The 7291-nt window shown below is 40.5% G+C and overlaps 1 long non-coding RNA gene across 1 annotated transcript; it reads left to right on the forward strand.

Moving 5' to 3' along the window:
- The first annotated feature begins 631 nt into the window (after positions 1–631).
- Positions 632–2274, forward strand: LOC117506133. Its single transcript, XR_004559387.1, has 2 exons — positions 632–692; positions 1460–2274. It is a non-coding gene; the product is annotated as an uncharacterized LOC117506133 (long non-coding RNA).
- The last annotated feature ends 5017 nt before the right edge of the window (positions 2275–7291 follow it).

Here is a 7291-nt window from a genome sequence, read left to right on the forward strand (position 1 = left end):
GTTAAAAAATCAAAAGTGTAAAACTGGACCTGATAAAAATGGAAGGTGTGAAGTACTAAACATGAAAATGAGTGACGTAAAAAACAACATCTGATTAATATTGCCCCTTTGAAAATTAGAATCGTTAAATTTGGATGCCATTAAAATCACATTGTAGTAAATATTAATCTTATAAATATTATGTCTTAAAAATATAACACTGGCTAATTTAATTCACTGCCTCGATTTTAGTACCGCTGCTTTATCCACTTCAATTGTATCATTTGCTGTACTCGATTTAATGTTGAATGTTTTCATTCACTGCCTCAATTTTAGTAGGTCCGCTTTACACACTTCAGTTTTATCATTTACAGCGTCAACTGTGCAATTTTGCTCACTTCCGCTGGATCGGAATACGGCAGCAGCCACTGTTGCGACAGCGGAAATTTGTAGTCCAGAGCCACTGCGCATGTCACTGACAGCGGGGTGGCGCCATTGGGAGTCGCAGGCGAAGAGCGCCCAAATGACGCCGTTTTATACGTGACACAAACATAAACAATAGTGGACTCCGTGTGTTTGCTGCTCTGTTAAGAGAAAGTTGCTGGCGACGAGACGAAACATGCTTGAAAAGTACAGAAGACTTTGGGAATTCATACAACAATATGAAGACGAGAAGATACGAGCTGCTAGAGACGAAGAGACAAAGCATAACGGTAAGCTAATCGTTAGCTCATAAATAAGTAATAACTGCAGGCTGTCGCTATTAAGCTATTATTGTTTAGATGTCAGTGACTTGGTCTGTAAATGAAGACACGTTTCTGAGAGCAATAAATGTGTTAGATGTCAATACTTTTTATACTGAAGTAACTTGCTTTGATAACTGTTGCTAAAAATCAAACCTGGGAGTTTGTGCGTTTACTGACGTTCATGCACAGAATGTTAATTCGGTTTTAATGACCGTTAATTAACGTCGTCACGGAATTCGAACAGGTTAAAACGCATTAAAAACGTTTGATTTGTTTTTCATCCAGATTTTAATGTTCAATGGACAAATTTAAATATGAAATCTCATAAGATAATTATTAAAGGCGTCATATTGTGCAGAAAGAATCAGCTTCCAAACTCCCACAATTCTGTTTTTATAGGCATTCTTTATAATACAGCCTTTTATTGTCATTGTACACATACATACAATGAAATCTGTCTGCATGTAACCCATCCAAATTACAGTTAGACACTTCTCCCAATTTAAGATCAATTTACAGCTTAATACCTGCTTGATGTGTAACAGAAATAACCCACACCCTGTTTACCAGATTATTAAATGCCCCAAACACACAGATTTTTTTTAAAAATATATCTGCAATTAAATGATTAATTTAGATTAACTAACCACAAACCCTGTAATCAATTACATTAGTTTTTTAATAACCTGACAGCACTAATTAAAATATGTATGCTGTATGTGTGTGTGTTTCAGATGGTTTTCTCAGAGACACCGCTGCAAACGTTCATGCCACGGAATGGGATACCTGTCATTTGCCTACACGTCATACATTGGTTATGTTTCACTGTGAATTTTGAGTAAACTTTTGTACTTTTTGCTAAGATTTCTCCACTTTTGTGTAACATTAATTTGATTTGTAAAAGTTACCAAGGTTTACTGATTTAAATTAAATTCTAACAGTTTGAAAAGCTGTTTAAGCAAAATCCAGTAGTAAAATAAGTTTTACATTAGGAGGGGAAAATGGCGGTAAGAAGTGTTTAGCGTGAGCTCCCGTTTTTTGTTTACTATATAGTGGTGTTTTTACAATTTATCTCTGCTAAATTCGACACCTGTTATTTTGTTAGTCTATCTTTACAGTGTAGCCTCCTTTTTCGTGTATGATGGCGTCCAGTTTGAGAAAATATAAATATATGGGATCTGCAGCCGGTAGGCCTGATGCTACCTGCGATCAGAGTTATGCTAAAGACTCTGCACCACCATTATCAAAGTCGACCGAGATGGATTTCTCGATGCTGAAAACAGACATTCTAGAGTCAATAAAATCCAGTATTTCAGAGGTAATAAAAGCCGAAATGAAGGATTTGCTGGCGGAAGACCTTGGATTTATTAGAGGCGAGCTACAGGTGGTGCGGGCAGAAGTGGCAAGTGGCGCCACAGCCCTTCGGGCTGATTTAGACCAGGTAAAAGTTCGATTCAAAGACGTGGAGGACGGCTTGTCAACCTGGTCAGAGGAGGTGGTTTCTCTGCGCAGTGCTGTGACTGAGATGAAAGCCGAGTTAAATGATCTTCGAAAGAAATATTAAGATATGGAGGGGCGTTTAAGGAGATGCAATCTGAGGATTATTGGCGTCCCCAAAACATCAGAGTTTAGCACTGCTACCGCATTAGCTGAACTTCTCAAGGATCTACTGGATCTGGAAAACGCACCACGTATTGACCACTTTCACCGCACGCCAGGCGGGAGGAAAGCCGCGGGTCATTGTGGTGAAGCTGCATTACTTCCAGGAGTGTGCGGAGATACTGGGGCGTGCACGCCGTCATGGGCCACTTTGATACAGAGAGGCGCCGGTCTTCATCGCTACAGATTACACAGCTAGTGTGGCCAAAGCCCGAGCAGCTTTTACTGACGTCAAGAGGCTTCTTCGTAACGGCGAGATGTTCGGTACGGACTGTTGTTCCCAGCTCAGCTCCGCATCACTCATGGTGAGGACAACATGGAGTTTACGGATCTGAACGCTGCCATGGAATATGTTTGGAAAAATATCTCTACGCTGAGCAGAGACGACGGGAAGTGAAACTCTCATTCTCATCACATTTACAGGCTTCATTAACTTTTTTGAGCGAGTTTAGAGTCATCTTTTTAACTATTATTTAGTTTACCACTAATAACTAATAACTATTTCTTAACTGACGGGCAAAATGGGAGCCCAGCATAGTTGGTGTTTTTTTTTGTTTTTTTTCCTCAATACAAGCACTAATGTGTGGATTTGTGTTTAAGAGTTGCTGTTATTATCTCCATGTTCATGTGGGAGATAGGGGTGGAGCTAAACCGGATCTGTTTATTTGTGGTGACCTTTGTCAGGTATCTGGATTCATGTGCATCAGGTGATATATTGTTTTTCTGATCATGGCTGGTAATATGTCTAGTTAACTGTGTGAGCTGGAATGTAAAATCTCTTAATAGCCCATTAAAATTTCGTAAAATTATGAGCCATTTAAAGCAACTGAGAGCGGATATTGCCTTTTTGCAAGAGACACGTGTGCTCTGCTGATAGTGTGCTTCTAAGTAAAAAAGGGTCTGGTCAGGTGTTTCAATCTAATTTTCAATCTAAGTCCAGGGGAGTAGCCGTCATGATTAATCAGCAGGTACAGTTTACAGTGTCTAGTGTACACTCAGACACAGCTGGACGTTATGTTGTTGTAGTTGGTAAGTTATATACCCTCCCTTTTCTCAAAGCTGCCAAACATATCATCACACAGTCTTCTGATGGGTGGTGATATTAACTGTTCTTTCATCGCTCGATCGTAGTGCTGTGGGGAAGATCAGTTTGACCAAATCTGATCATACAATTAACTCTTTTTTTAAAACATATGGTGCAACTGATGTGTAGCGCTTTTGTAATCCTACCTCAAGAGCATATTCATTCTTCTCCAGTGTTCATAAGTCATACTCAGATTATTTTAAGATTTTGTTCAGTTTATTGTATCTGAAATCAAATTCTTTCTTGAAACTAACCAAACGCCAGGGATGCCACATTGTATTGTGTGGGAGACATTGAAGGCCTATTTGAGGGGACAAATCTCTTACTGTGCTAATAAAAGAAAGATAAACTTGCTACGGTTACAACAGCTAACCGATGAGATATTACAGTTAGACGCCGCACTCAGTCGCTCCCCCTCTCAAGATCTAGTGAAGGAACATGTTTTACTCCAGACAGAATTTAATACTCTGTCAACACAGCAGGCTGAGTATTTAATATCTAAATCTAGACAGGGTCATTATGAACATGGTGAAAAGGCTGGTCGATTGCTTGCACATCAGCTACGCCAGCGTTCAGCTTATCAAACTATTCCAAAAATAAATGACGATCACGGCAAGGAATGTTGCGATAATGCTGAAATAAATCTGTGTTTTAGTAAATTTTACCGTGCCCTGTACACATCAGAATCACCAGTTGATTCATCTGAATTAGAAAAGTTTTTTAGCAACCTGGAGCTTCCCTCAGTAAATCCTGATTTGGTAAACGAGTTGGAGAGAGATATCACTGTGGCTGAAATTGTTGTAGCAATCGGAGATATGCAAAATGGGAAAAATCCTGGCAAAGGTTTTATGGCATCTTGAATGCGTGGTCCCTGCGATTGTCTCATCTGACCAGACAGGGTTTGTAAAAAAATGTCAATCTTTTTTTAATATCAGGCGACTATTTGATGTTTTATATACTTATGCTCCACACGGTCATAAGAATGATGAAGTTGTACTCTCACTGGATGCTGATAAAGCATTTGATCGTGTGGAATGGAGATTTCTCTTTAAGACCTTAGAGTCTTTTAAATTTGGCCCTAAATTTCTGTTGTGGGTAAAACTACTCTATTCATCTCCAATGGCAGCAGTACGCACTAATAATAATATATCTGGCTATTTCAAATTACAACGTGGTACAAGACAGGGATGTCCACTCTCTCCATTGTTATTTGCAATCGCAATAGAACCACTGGCAGTAGCGCTACGTAACAACTTACTTATTAAGGGCATAAACCGGTTTGGCATGGAACATAAGGTTTCTTTATATGCGGATGATACCCTTTTATACATTTCAGATCCCCTCTCTAGTATTCCTGAACTACTTGCTTTGCTTCAAGAATTTGGGCAAAACTTGAGGGCAATGTCCCATTTAAAATTAACACTAAAAAATTTAAATATCTCAGCATTTGGGTAACACGAGGCTATAAGGAGCTTTACCAGGCTAATTATTCACCTCTTCTGACAAATCTTAAGCATGATATCACCAGGTGGCAAAATCTACCTCTCTCTCTTGGGGGAAGGATTAATTCAATCAGAATGACAATATTACCTAATTTTTTGTATTTGTTTCAGAACTTGCCAATATTTTTGACAAAATCATTTTTTTTTCAATTTGAATAGTCAGTTGTCCACATTTATTTGGAATAAACAGCACCCTCGAATTGGCAAAAGGATCTTACAGATGCCCCGTAGTCTTGGTGGTATGTCACTGCCCAATTTTATGTTTTATTACTGGGCAGCGAATATTAGAGCCTTATTATTTTGGTTAGAAACAGATAATCTCCCTAGTTGGGTGGCTCTGGAAAAAGCCTTGATCACTAGCTCTGCATCTGCTTTACTTTGCTCTCAGTTACCATTTACAAATCTACTTTCAACCTATACCTGTAATCCTGTTGTTACTCACACACTGAAAATCTGGAATCAGTTTAGGAGGTCATGTCACTTTACAGAACTATTGTTTTTTGCCCCATTGTCAAATAATCACAAGTTTGTCCCTTCTTTGACTGATGCAACTTTTAATACCTGGACTGTTAAAGGTGTGCATTCACTTTATGATCTTTATGTAGATAATATCTTTGCCTCTTATGATCAGCTGGTACAGAAATTTGGTCTCCACGCTTCACATTTCTTTAAATATCTCCAAGTCAGACATTTTGTGAGGTCAAACTCTGTTAGTTTCCCTTTGTGTCCCTCTAAGAACTTGGTGGATTCGATTCTGGAGTGCAAAACCTTTCCAAAACGGACACTCAGCAGGATTTACAAACTGCTGAGCTATCACTATGAGACGAGTTTGGAATCCCTTAAACACAAATGGGAGCTGGACTTGGGTGAAACCATATCAGATTCAATGTGTGGAATCATTATCAAGAACATTTATTCATCTTCAATATGTCTGAGACATTCTGTTTGTTGTGTGGGCCACCAGAAGAGGAGGTACTGCTGGCCCACCACCACCAGATGGCGCCCTGCCTGGAGTGCGTGCTTCAGGCTCGAGAGGGCGCTGCCGCCACGGACACAGCCGGGGGTGACAGCTGTTACTCATCATCTCATGACAGCTGTCACCCGTCTACACTTCATCATTCTCCTCCATAAAAACCGGACTTCATCTCCATCTCGTTGCCGAGATATCATCTACCAGTAGAGGTAATATTCTCAGCCGTGTAACTAACTGTTTAGTCTGAACTCATTTTTGCAGCTGTTTTTCCTGTGGAGTGCATTGTCTGGAGATTGGCGTGACCGGCGACAGCTTCGCTTCACACCCTGCCAGATAAGTGCTTTGTGACAGGAGCTGCACGTGTGGATGAGAGGTGGAGGTGGAATTCCCACCATTTGTTATTACTGGGTGTGCACACACCCACCTTTGATTGTTTCTGCTCCTCGCCAGCAGTACCAGATCCGACACTCGGAGACGGTGGCCACCTGGGGACTCGGGACTTGGTGGCTCCAGTATTCTCCAGGTTCAGTGGCGGAGGAAATCGTGTGGTTCCGGTTCTTCTCAGGACAGACGTCTTCTATCCTCGAGCCTGCCCACACGTCACCTTTGTGATTGACTATTGTCTTACATTCTGTAATCTGTTGTATTGTGGTTGTGCTCATTCACAACAGTAAAAGTGTTCATTTTTTACTCTATCATTGTCCGTTCATTTACACCCCCTGTTGTGGGTCCGTGTCACGACACTTTCCCAACACTGTTCTTCAGTTTAAAGTCGTCCATCATCTGCATTGGTCTAAGGACAAACTGTCAAAGTTTAAACCTGACCTGGACCCGGCCTGCAGCCGCTGCAAACAATCCCCGGCCTCACTGGTTCACACATTCTGGACCTGTCCAAAACTACATGGTTATTGGCAATCTGTTTTCAACACACTTCCTGCAATCTGTGGTAGGACTGTCCATCCATCTCCACTGACCTCTCTGTTTGGTGTTGTCCCTCTGGAGGCCCTATTCAGTAAAAAACAGAAGGCTATAAGAGAGAAAATGCAATCAGAGAGAGAAAACTAAGACACCTTATGTCACATCAAAGGCTTGGTTTGATTGATGACCTAAAGGTCAAAGGTCACATCAAAGGCTTGATTGATGACCTAAAGGTCAAAGGTCACCCCCAAGCCCCGCCCCAAGCTCCACCTCCAAGCCCCACCTCCCCACCCCCTCCCACCTGGGTCTAATATTTTAATATCGTTTTATTTCTTGAATTAAAGAATGATTAAAAAAATACCTATATCTTTTTTTAATGTATTAATTAAAGAATTAACTCATTCTGAAATAATTAAACATAAATATCTAA

Source organism: Thalassophryne amazonica, unplaced genomic scaffold, assembly GCF_902500255.1.
Source record: "Thalassophryne amazonica unplaced genomic scaffold, fThaAma1.1, whole genome shotgun sequence".
Classification (NCBI taxonomy): domain Eukaryota; kingdom Metazoa; phylum Chordata; class Actinopteri; order Batrachoidiformes; family Batrachoididae; genus Thalassophryne; species Thalassophryne amazonica.